Source organism: Amblyomma maculatum, chromosome 1 (genome assembly GCF_055883805.1).
Source record: "Amblyomma maculatum isolate TAMU_Amacu chromosome 1, ASM5588380v1, whole genome shotgun sequence".
Lineage (NCBI taxonomy): Eukaryota > Metazoa > Arthropoda > Arachnida > Ixodida > Ixodidae > Amblyomma > Amblyomma maculatum.
Window position 1 is genome coordinate 53,236,747 of NC_139344.1, and position 14,041 is coordinate 53,250,787.

Consider the following 14,041-nt stretch of genomic DNA (forward strand, 5'->3'; position numbering starts at 1 on the left):
CGCTACTTTCGTTTTATCAAGGGACTTTAAGAGTTGCCAGGCTGCAATGCCGACGCAAATACTGACGAACCCTGCCAGCCCTGCGCCGAGCTTTGTTGCGTAAAGCAGCGGTCACGGATGTATGTACATGCCGTCTCGCGCATGCATCGCCATCGAACCAGCGGGCTGCGAAAGCGATGAATTAGAACCACCTGGCATTCTTTAACATGTATGAAAATTCTTGAATGTATTATATTTTATCTTAAAAAATCAGAGGGGCAAGAAATAGACCAAGTAATGCCACACACACAAAAATAAGCACAAGAAATGAATGAAAAGAAAGTTATCTTTACACTTAAGGACAAAGGAAGGAAGGTGGTGAATATTATTGGTCCTTGTGTGGCGACTAAGAAGAAACTTGCGCTAAAAGTAAGATCTAGCGCGTGAAAAAAAAAGCAGGGATTTAATATAAAATGAAAAAAAAAATTAAAATGATGTTTACTTGCACAACAAAGAAACGAATGCGATTTCGTATATTTTGATAAATGTATAATTGGTTTATTCAAAAAAGTTCAGAAGTTAAAAAAGTGCAAGGTATACTAATGAAAGAAAAAAAACGAGAAGTCTAGCTGAAAAGAAAAATGAGCTTCGTATGTTTTCGCTTACGAACAAAAAAAAAGAAGGTATGATGCATAAAGAGTAAAGAGAACTTTCTCTTTACTTGAGGAAAAACAAAGGAAGGTCATTATTGATATTGCCAAAGAGAGCCAGTTTAAAAATGAGCTTCCTTCTGTCAAAAGAAAGGAAAGTCTCAACAAGGTGAGCTCAAAGGAAACTTCCTTTAGTCAAAAGAAAGGAAAGTCTCAACAAGGTGAGCTCAAAGGAAACTTCCTTTAGTCAAAAGAAAGGAAAAGTCTATAGGAAGGCTGTTCAGGAAGCAAAAAGGAAAAACAAAGGAAGTAAAAAGGAAAATTCGATTTTCATAAGGGCGAGTTGCGCACATATATAAGACTGGTATGCGCAACTCTGTTCAAAACTACAGACCCGCTCACATAACTAGAATAACCTGCAGAATTATATAGCAGATGATATACAGCTGCATTACGAGGCATTACTCATGACTCATTTAACCAAACATAGTCTCCTATTGCTCAACCAACATGGCTTATGCAAGGTTTACCTTGTAATACACAGTTGGTAGAGTTTATCCACAACTTGGCCTTGGTAATTGAGAAGCAATATGTCGCTAAATACGTTTTCGTAGATTATCGCAAAGCATTTGATACAGTCTACTCACAGTCTCTCCCTTACCAAATTGATTAAAAGTCCATACGCTAGATTTCCAAATACTTCTCATTACGGAGAGAAGCAGTTTTTTTTTTTGTTGATATTTATTACCTCAGGGCATCAGTAGGGTATGAAATTAAGGATGAATACACCAAGGGTCAGTGTTGACTTCACTTACGTTTTTGTCATGCATGCATTATATCTCAATTCGTATATGATCTTCACTTAGGATTTTTAGGATTGTGTTGACTGTAGAATGATAAGTGTCAGTTCTGATTCACAACTCTTCTAAGACAATATAGACACTATATATCATGTCCGTGTGCACATTGAGATATGTCATTAATTATAAGTAAAACTTCCCGTCACCTTTACAAGAAAACGCACTAGCTATCCGTGTAAGTCTAGATCAAAAGGCATTACCTTAAGCACAAACAAGGAATTTAAAAATGCAGGCATCCTTTTGAGGTGAGATATAGGATTGATTAGGCCTATATATTGACTATGGGCATAGGGAAGAACTATAGTTCTCGCTTTTTGGAGGTGGAATTTCACTAATCTTCCAAGTTGCTTAAAAACACAGCTATGTTTCGATTATGTTCGACGAATACTTGAATAAGATGTGCTTGCTGGCATCCTTCCAAAGCTGAGCTTATAGGCGAATTAGAAACAATTCAAACTAGGGCAGCCACGCTTGTTCTAGAAAATCACAGCTGGAAACTAGCATAACTGAGAGCAAACGTCAACTTAAAGGACGAGAGTCAAAGGAGAATCAAGACTTTTGCCTGGGCTAGTTGGTTCATGGCTAAATGGTGAAAGAACTGCGCGAAATAAATGAGGACGAAGAAACAGGTGAACATAGGACGGGCGATGCGCCCGTCCGTGTTCACGTGTTTCTTCGTCCTGGTTTATTTCGCGCTGTTCTTTCACAAATTTAGTCAAAGGAGCATAGAAAAAATGTTAGACTGACATTTTTCGTAACATTTACTATGCCAGGACAACATGAACCCCGAAAAATGTATTCAGGCACCAAGTTATACATCGAAGCAATTGGACTACGACTTGAAAGTCAAGGAATTTTCTTGCAGAGGTGACGTCTTTCGTTCTTTTTTTTTTTTTTTTTTTTTTTTTGTCAGAACGCCCAAGATTGCAACAATTTGCCGAAAAGCGTTGTGTAAACACCATTGAATGATGCTTTCTGCCATATATTGAACTAATTTGCCACGTCATACTCAACTTACGTAGTCCTCTGCTGCAATGCCCTACAATGCGATGCAGGTGCTCGATAATCAATAACGAGGTATACACAGTTTACGACTGTGCACTACTGTGTATGTGTGAGATAACAGAGTTACAAATTAATGGGTCAGTGATTAAGCGTGCTGCGAAGTGCAATATACGCGGACGAGGATCCACAATGGAAGTCGCTAACCGGAGTCATTAACGCTTTCCTAAAGCGTCATACCCTTAAAGTTGGAGCTCAAGTGTGCCTCCAACCTGTTATTGTTTTCTATCGCTAGATTCTCGGAATTTGAGCCTGCTTAACGTGCCAAAAAATCAAGAAGAGCCAATAACAGGGAACATGTGTGCTATCGCCAAATTGTGCGCGGTTTTATCACCGGATCAAGGTTTTCTGGCATTACATCGGAGAGTAAACGAGACCAAGAACATGTCCCTAGCTGCTCGCATTTCTGCTCTTGCGACAGTGGCTGTCGCGTGAACACGACCCGACGTTTTGTTCGACGCAGTCCACTGTTAGGAGGCCACCACCATTACAGCTAGGAGATCTCGGCTGAGCACATATATGCGCGTACGTGCCGCCCATAATTAAGCCCAGCCCGCCAAGGGAGACGCGGCGATGCCGGGAGTGCCGCGTAGTTGCCTCATGCGCTTGTCGGTTGTATGGGAGGCGCCGAGCACCCACTGAGGTGTGACTCGAGGCTACGTGGTGTCGGCCACAATAGGCGCTACCATTTCGGCGGAAAACTTGATTGTGACGCCACCAGCCCCAAGGGGACTGATAGGAGGAAAGAGGATCCCAGCGTTTTTTTCCTTGCGTTTGCTTTTTAGGGATGCGTGATCTAAAACGCCGCTGACGGCCTGCGTGAAACAGAAACCGGCCGCACGAATGGGAACTTCACACGAGACGACTGACCAAGGGCTGGAATACAATGCTTTAGCGCTCGTCGTTGCGTGTTCCGTTTACGCAAGGTGCCGACTGTCGTCGACTTCACTTCTGGAGCCTAGTATGCAAATTCTTAGGAGCGTTTCGCTCCCACCCTTATCGAGAAATTTGTTATTTGCCCCTCCTTTTGCCGAGAATAAAATTTCAAGGTTTGCCCACAATATCACCTTTTCCCGAAGTAAAAAATAAAAACTAAAACAAGAAAGAAGACGAGACGGGTTCACATTGCTTCTGTGCGAAGGACTATAAGAGGTGTCTTTACTTTCTTGTAGTCTTGCTCTATGTCGTGCCAGTTACGAGCAAGGGCGTTAAAAATTAATTGCTCTGTTGAAAGCAATCTATAGCGATCAATACGGCGATTGATTCGAGCAAAACGGTGCGTGGCTTCACCTATAGCCTCACGGAAACAAGCGGAGAAGCTTTTCCCTCGTTGCCTGGGTTTTCAGTACCGTTAACTCTGACTGAATCTCAGGAGCAAAGTGCATTTAAACGCGCCTATGGTGCGTCCTGCCTGGCGGCTTTCAGGTCTTTTTTTCGCCCGCGAATAATGCGTGTGGGTCCGGTCTGTTTCCTACACATTATGACCTTTCAGCGAGTTTTTTAAACGACGTGGTTTCAGTGAATGCTTCCGTGAACTTATGGGCGTAGCCCGCCTTCGTGGCCTTAGAATGAAAGAGTACTTTGTCATTGTATACATTTACACCCCGATTTTTTCACAAGCTTTTCTTTAGAATGCAGTGCAACACGGAAATTGGAAAACTACCGTACATGTGTTTCGGCCAAAGCGGACCAGAATTTTAAAATAAAAGCTTATTGAGGTATCACGGTATACCTTCAGCAGAGCTGTAATAGCAGTATTGGCAGAGATCAGAAAAAAAGAACGAACATGCAAGCAAGGGATTATGCTGGCTAGTAAGTTGGTTAGCAACTGTCTAGCAGTAAACGTTTTGCCGATCTTAATTATACGCACCTGGTTGCAATGGAACATTTCTAGCCGGCCGTAGATATGGCGGTAAAGCTATACCAACATTTAGAATTTCGAAAATGTGGTTACCCTGGGCGCCACGGCTCAGTAAATTTTTTGCCGCCACACACCTTTTTTCAAAACTCGCCTCTCCGGTGGCCGCAAGACGACGTCAGTCATTTATATAATAAAATTGATCCTCCACGTCCCTCCTCGGCGCGTCTATAACGTGGCCTCTCTCCTAGGGGGGGGGGGGGGGGGGGGGGGCATTTGATGTTGGCTGCAGCGACCAGCACCACCTGCACGACAGTTACTATACAAGTGCAGGTTACGTCGTGAATAAAAGAAGCCAATAGTCGGCGAAGCCAAGGAAAGCGTAGGGGATATTCCTTTTTTTTTAATTTTGGTTTCTGCGATATGTTAGAAATTAAAGGTGCAATTATCTATTATTCTTTATAATTACCTAATTCCCTACTTTTTCCTTGACCTCGCCGACAGTTGGCTTCTTTCATTCGTGTTTCATAACGAGTCCCTCATTTGCCTTTCATTTCCGTGCTTATAGGACATGTCGCAGGTATTCTATGGAGTAACGTGTAGTGACTGGCATTGCTCGAGAGCGCGCGCTTTTTGAAAAAAAGAAAGAAAATAAGGCTCATGGCGGATGAAATTTATTGAGCCACAGCGCCGAGGGAACTCGCGCTGTCGAAAAAAAAACAACAACAAAAAGTTAAAAAAGCGATATGGTGATGGCTGACCTCCTACTACAAGTCTCCAATTACTTTCAAGTCCCGCACTGCAATAGTGAAAAAGTCAGAAATTCAAAATCAATTAACCACGTTACTATAGTCAGCATGATTGACCTGTTTTTGGATGTCAGAACACTGCTATTGCAATGCCGATGAAATCATCTTGGTATCTAACAAGCTTATATTGAAACATTCAGGCCCAGCTTCGCTGACACGCGTGATGCATTATCACCGATAATCGAAATAATGTAATGATTATATTTATTTTCTATTCTATTTCACTTTTACCATTCGCCGCGCCTACTAGCATATGCCACCGATTGCAGCGGTAGGGTGTGAACTTCGGCTACTGGTGACAGAATGAGGAATATAAATGGGACAGAACATGAATGAAATCCTTGTCTTAGGAATCTTCTCTCACGTTCGGCCAGCAATTGCATGCGTGATATCCGCATGAAGCGACCTCATCAGCGAGGATGTGCGCGCGCGTGGCCAGAACAGTACAGATCGAGCGAACAGCATCGTTCAATCTTCCCTGTTGCCACCGCGACTGCACTGGCACAGAGCCCATGTGTTTCTACACTAGCTTATTAGCGATCATGCAGCTTATGCGCTCATTATACCTACCTGCTTTTGCTGAACGATGCATGACTAGAACTGTAATCCTGGTAACGTATAAAGCTACTTCTATAAAAGTTACACACCGGAGCAATCCTTTAAAATTGTTATAGCAAGAGTTGTTTCGATGCTTTCTTTATTCATGGCCGTGTAAACGTTTCAACTGACGATTTGTATGTTAATTCGGAAGAATGGGCTCTAATAATGCGGTAAACCGGCTTTCTTGAGTCGAACTTATAGACTGAAATGGTCCGTTTTCGGTAACTTTTAAATGGCTCGGTCGCTCCTTTACCATGAAAAAGGAGCTTACTTTTTTCCCTCCCAGGTGCACCCACGTGTTACGCATAATCGTGCACCCCGCCATATGAAAAAAAAAAAAATAAAAAGGACAGAACAGAACAAGAAAGATACATGTTTTGGTCTCTGAGGTCAAAGTTCGACATAGCCACCCTCTGTAGAATTAAAATACGGGGAAGAAGCTGGTCTGCTCTTCGCCGGCCACTGCCATGTTTGACGTTTCGTGTTTGCTTGGGCAGCACCCGGAAGGGTTATTTGCTTTGGCGTTCTACCGCACTTCGTGCTCTGCGTCTCTGTTATAACCCTGCTGTTACGACTGTGCGCTACGTCTATGCGCAGGGCTCCGAAGCTGCTATTCACGCTACGCTCCCGAAATGTCCTTCATGCGCTCGAAAGACAACATTCTAGGGCCGACCATTCATCCCTTTTCGCGCAGTGAACGGCCATTACGCATTTTAAGATTAAGCTCAAGGTTTTCGTGTCTTGAGAATTGTGGTTGCGAAGCACGTTTCCGCGTGGATATCAGCCGCCCATGCAGGCTGTCAATACAGATGCTTCGAGACTGCTATTGCTCTTTTTTTTTTTTTTTTAACTTGTCCCGTTATATGGTCCTGAGGAGGACTCATGCACGAACAACCGGCTATGTTACCCGAGCGACTAACTTATTTGCATGCCGTCGAGAGTTACTTTGTCCAGTGTCTCAGGGTGGACACTATTACCGTGCCAGCGCGCGGCTTCGTTCCTTTAATTCCTTTGCTTTGCGTAATTCGACCGGTCTGACGGATTAATGTGCGCGTGCGTGTTGAGTGCTATGCCCTACACGATCCCACGCTTCAGCGTGGCTCTAAAATTGCAGTTCGCCGCGAAGTAGATATACATATGTGCTTTAACCCCATATTCACTCATATCTATTTATAGTGCTTTTGGTAACAGTCAGCACTTAGATCTACACTCGTGTTAAAGTAAAATGCACTTTCGTTTACGACCACATTAATTTTCTGCACTATATGAATTTTATTTATATCCGCTACAGTTTAATACTATACTTAGAGCTATAGGGTAAATTACCTATGGTTAGGGAACCGGAGGACCAGACGACCGAATGTGATGTGGCGTACAATGTGGCTTGCAATGAAAACTAGTCAAGCATATTGAAAGTTTATACGCGCTTTCTACGACCCTGGTTTTACTTCTGGCTTTTAGCTGGTAATTTAACGACATTCGCAGGACGGATAAGGCAAGAACTGCGGAAGTTGCTTTCATAATGCGAATGAAAGGTGTGTACTGCCGTAAAGGGACCGGAATAAAAAAGCAGTGCTCCTTCCTGTGACTTTACAGTATATATATATATATATATATATTTTTTTTTGGGGGGGGGGGGGGGGGGGGGGCTCTTTTCCTGAATTGTTACATTAGCGTCTATTTTACTTTCTGCTACATCTGATTTGAACCACACTATGCTTACTGCGTTGTGCTGCGCTGTCAATGCGCAACCAAACGACAGGATAAAAGGAGGTAATTTCTATGGTTTCCTGGCTTATTACGGAAAATGCGCTAAATTACAATTACTGACACGACTTCCTTGAGCTACGATCGCAACCAGCGGTAAAGTTAATGTCGCACCATCCCGCGTAAAAAGTATACGGTGCATTGCAAATTTCAGTAATGTCGGTGTATAAAATTTTGGCTATGTGTAACTTGAGCAACGTTTATCAGAATTAGAGCGTGTAGATCGACTGACACGGTTCATTTCTTCGTTTTCTTCTCCCCGCATCGGTAAGCATGAACACCTGTGCGGGCGCAGCCGTCGATAAACTGACTCATCTTAGCAACTGTCCGTTTTTAGACATCGCGTTCAAGTTTTATTTTTCCTTTCTTACAGAGGAGCAGCCGTGGATAAAAGCCAACTTCGACTGAAGGTCCAGACTACTTGAGACAGTATCAGTGAAGAAAGAAGGCGAGAGTTTTGCAACATTTCCCAGTATACTTTATTGTAAATGCAAAGGAACGAGCTCACAAAGTTAAACGTACAATAAGCGCGATGCAGAGATATTTAAGTTTCAAGATGCAATCAAATATACAAGTTTAAAAGCCGAAAATGTGCATCATAAAAACCATCATGAAGACCACGACGAGAAAAATCCCAAAACACGAAACTCACATGCCGGAGAGACCAATTACTTCAAGTAACTATTTAAAACATGCAGTGTAAGTGTCACAAAACAATAGGCACAAAATTTTGCACTTCTCGTGATGAAGGTATATATATATATATATATATATATATATATATATATATATATATATATATATATATATATATATATATATATATATATATATATATATATATATATATATATATATATATATTTATTTATTGATACCTCAAAGGCCCCATTTAAGGGGTATTACATGAGGAGTGGTTGACGAGTACATAAATCATTCGATCTATGATCTGAAGGTTGATGGGTCGGAATGAAGTACGACGGTGTTTGGCAAGTCATTGCAGTCCCGTGGGGTGCGAACAAAAAAAGATGACACATGCGCAGATGTCCGGGCAGGTGGAGGGTTAACGGTCTTTTCATGGTGCGTGCGGCTGGATGTATGGTGGGCGGGGCTGATGACAGACTTGAGCAGGGGGTGATGGTAAAACTTGTGAAAAAGGCAGTCTAGCAATTTTGCGTCTGTGCGCTAAGTTAGTAAGGTGAGCATTTTGTTTTAGTTCAGTGACACTTACATGATAGGAATAAGCCGAGTATATGTATCTTGCCGCGCGATTTTGTGTTGCTTCTAGTATGCTGGAAAGGTTATTTTGGTAAGGATCCCAGACAGCGCATGCATACTCTAGTTTGGGACGAATAAATGTTAGATAAGCTAGTAACTTAATTGATGGGGGAGTTGCGCGCAGTGTTCGCCGAAAAAAGCCGAGCATGCGATTAGCATCGTTAGTTACCTGCGTTATATGATGGGACCAATTTAGATCGCTGGTTAAATAAATGCCTAGGTATTTATACGTTGATACAGCGACGATTTCGGTGTTGGAGATAAAGTATTTTGATGATGGCAGGGATCGACGACGATGGAAAGATAGTAATGATGTTTTCTTCGTGTTTAATGACATTAACCAATTATTGCACCAGGTTGTTACGCTTTCGATGTCCAGTTGAAGAGTTTGGCAGTCATTGCTATTAATTATAGGACGGTAAATAACGCAGTCATCTGCAAACATCCAGATGTTAGAGCGTATGTTAGATGGTAAGTTATTTATATAAATAAGAAAAAGCAGAGGCCCCAGGACGGTGCCCCGGGAAACGCCGGACATAACAGATGTACGTGAAGATGAATATTTATTAGCTAGAACAAATTGTTGCCGGTTAGTGAGGAAGTTGCGAATCCATTTTAAAACAAAAGAATTAAGGTTCAGGCGGGTAAGTTTTAACAAAAGCCGGTTATGAGGAACTTTGTCGAATGCCTTTTCAAAGTCTAGGGACAGGGCGTCAACGGGAATGTTAAGATCAATGTTAGAGCTTAGGTCGTTAATGAACAATGCTAACTGAGTGTCGCAGGATAAACCTTTGAGAAAGCCGTGTTGACTGGGGTGAAAAAAGTTGACCGATACTAGGAAATTCATAATATGAGAAAAGAGGACATGTTCCATCAACTTTGAAGGAATGCTAGTGATAGATATGGGTCGGTAATTATGACGTGAAGATGAAGAACCCTTTTTTTGGGACTGGGGTGGCTTTTCCCACTTTCCAGTCATGTGGTACAACACCTGATGAAAGAGATTGTGGAAAGATATGAGGCAGTATGACACTAGTAGTATGCTTCGTGCTTTTCAATACCTTTGCATTAATGCCGTCAGTACCTGCCGATGACGTTAGTTTCACAATACCCTTTTGTCAAATCTGATAGCAGGCATCGGGAAATCAAAGAAAGGAAAATTAGGGAGATCACCGTGAAGTTCGTGGGTGACGACAGAACTGAAGGTTGAGTTCAGAACTTCAGCTACGTCTTGTTCTGCGATAGGGTTACTGTCATTGTCGCAAAGTGTAAGGGTATTGTTGGAGGCGGGATTGATGTGTTTCCAGAATTTACGAGGGTTTGTGCGAAGCATATTAGGCAGAGTAGATGAGTAAAATGAATGCTTGGCTTGGAAAACTTCAGAGGTGTAAGATTTTTCGGCATCGTGGTATTTTTGCCATGTGTTGGGGGATTGTTTGTTCTTGTGGCGGATCGGAAAAGCCTTTTTTTCTTGTTGTTGAGACGCTTGAGAGTGTTAGTAAACCATGGTGAAGTAATGCACTCAGTTATTGTGATTGTGGGAATGTACATTGAAATAAGTTCGCGCATTTTGTCCTTAAAAAGTGACCAGTTAGTTTCGAGTGTGCGTTGTTCGAAGTCGATTAAAAAACTGGTGGAGAATGTTTCGAGTTCATCGTTAATGCTTTTGTAATTGCCTTTATCATAAAGTGTTATTATTTTGGTAGCTTTTTTTGGTTTGGGCAGGTGGCTAAGAAACGTGGCGTAGATTACCGAAAAATTGCTAAGTCCCGGAAGATATGATAGCATCGATTGGGATTCTGGGTGAGAAGTTAGAATCAGATCTAGAATGTTAGACGATTGTGTAGTTTGCCTTGTAGGGGTGGTGATTAGTTGAGGTAAAGCAAATGTCTGGCACGTGTTGATAAAAACACACTCTGAAGAATGCTGAGTTGGGTTAGACAAGTCTATTTCGGGGACCTTAAAATCGCCTAGTATGAAAATAGAAGCATGTGAAAGTTTCGAAGTTGCTATGTGAAGGGCACTGTGAAATTGGGGACGAAAGAAATGTCACTATCGGTGGGGCGGTAGCAAGCGCAGATTACTGTTGACGGAAACGAGGCATTTGAGCAGATAAATAATATTTCCACAGGGGACTCAACATTTAAGTTGTGGCACTGAAGGTTGCGGTGTGTGGCTACTAAGGCACCCCCGCCTCGTTTGCCAACACGGTCGCAGCTGAAAACATCAAAATTTGGAAATATGGGATGTACTTCGTTATTGTGTATTTATTCATTTAACCAGGTTTCAGTTAGTACGACAATGTTGCATCCAGTGGTGTCAATGAGGTTTGCGATTGCATCGCGTATATATATATATATATATATATATATATATATATATATATATATATATATATATATATATATATATATATATATATATATATATATATATATATATATATATATATATATATATATATATAGATATATATATATATATATATATATATATATATATATATATATATATATATATATATTTTTTTTTTTTTTCAAAGGCAGAAAATAGTCCCGGCAGTAATCACTTATACAGTATACTGCGTTTTGAAGTATGGGAGATATCAACATAGTCGCACGTTAAAGAACCCCAGGTGGTCGAAATTTCAGGAGCCCTCCACTACGGCGTCTCTCATAGCCTGAGTCGCTTTGGGACGTTAAACACCCTAAACCAAACTGAAATTGTCACGGCTTAATTTGTTTAGTAAGATGAGATAATTATGACGTAAGGACCGATTCATAGATCTTGGTGTTGTGGTAATGAGTGCAGTAGACAGAATTAAATTTAGATATAGGTGATAACATGGCAGAGTATACCAACTCATTGTAAGTTCAAGGTGCGAAAACACACACGGGCACAGGAAGGGTAACTGGGACATAGCGCCTATACTTTTCTTGTGTATGTGTGTGTTTTCGCGCCCTGAATCTACGATGAACTGTCACCAACTAGCCCAACAAAACGTTCTTTCAAGAGTATGCCAAGAACGTACTTCACGGGTGATATCTATCTGCATACCATTTGCGTCCTGAAAATTGCTATTCTTCGTCCTATTTATGTAACAAAAGATTCCATTGGTTCTGAGTGGCGGTCAAAATAGCGGCAGCATGCTATCGTTTCCTGGCACGTACTAAGCTTAGCTTCTAATGGTACTCCCATCGAGTTCACTATCGTTCCTTTCTTGAATAAAAAGCTGATTGAAAATTTCCGCCAATAAAGCGCCGGAGAGCTCTTTTTCCTCATGTCTGAAGGCGCCAAGTGTAAGCGTATGATTACCCGGGCGCACTTAGCTGTTGAACTGGCACCAAACTGTATCTGGCAGCAGCGTGTATTCAGCATGGAACATATTTCACTAAAGATTCTTAGCCTGTCTCAGCGAAAACGTAAGTTTATTCTGGTAGACCTTAAATCCTGCAAGTATTTTTAGATCGTCACTCCTTACAAATTTCACGAATAACGCACTTTTATGGTTGGTCATATTCAGATGATCCTAGGTTGACCAGGGTTTCCGTGTTTTTCTTGGCTACTTTTACTTGCCCTACTAGAAAATGTTGATCATACTTTTTTTTATCTACTTTTAAAGTTACAGTACACATTGTTACTATCACTGAATTCATAGACAGCGTCCAATGTCTGTTTTTCACAACTGCGCGGCGGAATGATTCAAGACGAGAAGAGGTGATAACTTGGCTACAAGCGGGCTGCGGTTTATTCCAATTTGTGGCAAATGGGTTGTCTACCAATAAGAATTCCCCAGATGTTCACTGATACCAGTGGAGATAGTTTCAGCAAATATAGCGTCTTTATAATGTTGGTAATGAATACGTCTAATAATGTCGAACATCGTTGTATAATCCGCGTCAGGTGGGTGATTACATTGGTTAGGTCATATATAGTACGTGTAAGACTCAGGTCTATCTGGTTAGGAGTATGTACAGGGTCAACCACTTCTAGCTATAACACGGTCACTGCTTTCAAAGTAACATTGTGTCCGACGCAGGCACATATCGATGCAAAAGGGATGTGAGCACACAGGGAGCCGGGCGTGCTGTTTCAAAGGTCTGCCACATAGCTTTATTGCATGGCCGGGTCGGACACAATGACGCTTTGAAAGCAGTGACCGTGTTATAGCTAGAAGTGGACGAGACTGTACAAGCATGTTAACGTTCATGTCTCCACCAAAAAACATGTGCACTTTTTACTACGTAACATATATCCGAAAAGTTCCTCTAGGAAACTCAAAAATCGACCAAAAAATACCAGCTGGCAGTCTCTATAAAACACTAAACAAATTATCAAGGTGCCGCAAAGTAAGCACTTCGAAATCAGGAGAGAGAGCACAAAACTGCTCTTTATTTCACACGACGTTATCTTTTACCGGAATAGAAACACCGCCATTTTTGACCTGGCGATTGCGATAGAAGCACCGATAAACAGGCGGGTAAAATTCGGCCATTTCGAGCTCATACTCCGTAAACATAAGTATCGTGAAAGACACTCCAAAGACATCTAGCATAACACTCATTTCGTTTTCTTTTTTTCTTAAAGATCAAGTGTTCTGATGAGCTGCAGGCTCTACAGTGCCTGCAGTAAACAAGTTCCGACATTTTAAGCAACTTTGGATAGCTGATCCTTGCTAGTGCTCGGAATAACTGTCGACATTTCAGGTGGCGAACATATTGTTACGGGGATGTACTTGATGTAGCATACTGTTACATTACATCGCACAGCACACAGGCGCCTCCATCGAAAGCGGGGTTTCGATCCCGCTTTCTTCGGCACCACCGCGGCGGGTAGTTGTCTTCGCCGTCCACCTAAATGTTTGGGCACAGTGAATGTTGCTTATTCTGCATGAGTCCAGGTTTCTGCCTCCTTACTTGTGAATACAGAGCTTTGTGTTCCTCCTGTAACGTTTTTATGCTTTCTTTCAGAACTACGTTTTCTACTTCAACTTTTTTTCACGGAATCTCTCTCCTCTTCACAGCACCTGTTTATGAAAGTCATATCGGCCTTAATTTATCTCTAATGACCTTCCTAAGTTCTCGCTCGAAGATTTCTTTCAGCCCGCGAAACTGCTGTTTCATCTGACGTTTAAAATCTTCAAACACTATCTTAAGCTCCTCAGCCATTTCTTTACCT